Here is a 1744-nt window from a genome sequence, read left to right as displayed (position 1 = left end):
AAACAAAAAAACCCACTCAGGCATATATAATAATTTACATCTCCAAAGGGCACATTCTGCAAGTCTGCTCCTGGCCACCAGTTCTTAGTCCTTCTCTGCTTAGTTGATGAATCTAGAGTCCTCAGCCGCTCCCCTTCTCCATGCCCCCATCTCTGCTTCCATCTCTGGCGATGCTGCTTCTCTTGATAAGGTCCTGCATTCTATTTGTGCGTTCCTCTCTTGATGGTCCTAGGGTCCTCTGTTTCTGGACTGTAAGTTTAACCACTCCCCTTTTTTTGTTACAAAACTTCTACCTTTACAATTATGACAGTGGCGATTAGTCATGATAACATTCACTATAGAATCTTACGAATCTTATCCCCATCTCCTTTCACCAGACCCATCTAGACAAGATGATAGCTATTCTGTGGGGACTCTTTCTTTCCCCCCACCCTCTTAAACTAAGCTCGCTCTTGAAACCTTGTAAGCCAGTCACTTCATGCCTTTATTGCCCCCTCATTTTAGATAGCCAATGTCTAAGTTGCTCGTCCCTATCTACCCTGTGCACAGAGTGGATAGCACTGATACTTGACTTGAAGACTCTTTCCCTCTCTGTTGGTATTTGGAGTAACTACTGCTCTGAGTATAGGTCAGGTTCATCATGAAGATGTATCTCCTGTCACTGTAGCTATTCCAGTCTGCTTGTCCTTTCTAGTGGGAATGTCTCACCTCACAAGGTTGTGGATGGGACTCAGGATTCCACCTAAGGTCCTATATTGTGTAAAGGCTTTGCACGCGGCCTATTTCACTGGGCAAGTTGTAGAACCCCTATTAGGTATTTCAATCAGTTATTGGCTGAAGGCGGGCTTACAAGTTTTCTCTAATCATGTTTCCCATCATTCCTTTCCATCCCACTCAAGTGTCTATTTTACAGTAGTAGGCAAGGGAAACTAATATTCATGAGGCAGTCAAGGATTTTAGAATTATTTCCCCTCTTCAAGCTATACCTAGATCCCTGTATCCCAGAGCCCTGTTGTCCCAAGGTTGAGTGTACATCACTATTTACCTCTGTCCCACTAGGCCATGCAAACCTTTCTCAGTGTTCCCCTATCTATCTTGTTCTTTTGCCTCCTCCTCCCTTCTTGTATTGCCCTCCCCAACAACCAAAATAAACACCCACTCCAACCCCATGTGGTTACCTTATATTCCATTTGTTCTTCCCTCCATTTAAGATAGTCTATTTTATCCAATAATCTACCTGACCTTCCCACCACCTGGATCTCTGTTCTTCTGTGTTTAATTTTTTCACATTGTAATTGTTTTGATCATAGACTGACCTCCCAGATCCTCTGTTCTTTTAATTTTATTCTGTTCTTGACTTTGACTCTTCCATTTTTCAACTGAGTTCAGGTTGATGCTGCCATGTACATCATTCTGTAGTTGTTATGTGTTCTTGCTGGTTCTCAGTCCACAGAATTTCCTTTAGGATGTTTTTCATAGCAGGGTTGGCTTTGGCAAAATCCCTTAGCTTCTGCCTATCCTGGAATGTTTTGATTACACCATCGTATTTGATTGACAGCTTTTCTGGGTAGAGGATTCTTGGGTGGTAGTTTTTTTTCATTCAGGGTTTTATATATCTCTCCCCATTGCCTTCTTGCCTGCATAGTTTCTGTTGAGAAATCTGAGCTTAATCTGATTTGCTTGCCTTTGTATATTTCTCTTTTCCCTAGCTGTTTTCAAGATGTTGTCTTTATCTTTGATTTTG

This window comes from Chrysochloris asiatica, unplaced genomic scaffold (genome assembly GCF_000296735.1).
Source record: "Chrysochloris asiatica unplaced genomic scaffold, ChrAsi1.0 scaffold00159, whole genome shotgun sequence".
Taxonomy (NCBI): Eukaryota; Metazoa; Chordata; class Mammalia; order Afrosoricida; family Chrysochloridae; genus Chrysochloris; species Chrysochloris asiatica.
Note: the sequence above shows the minus strand (reverse complement) of the source record.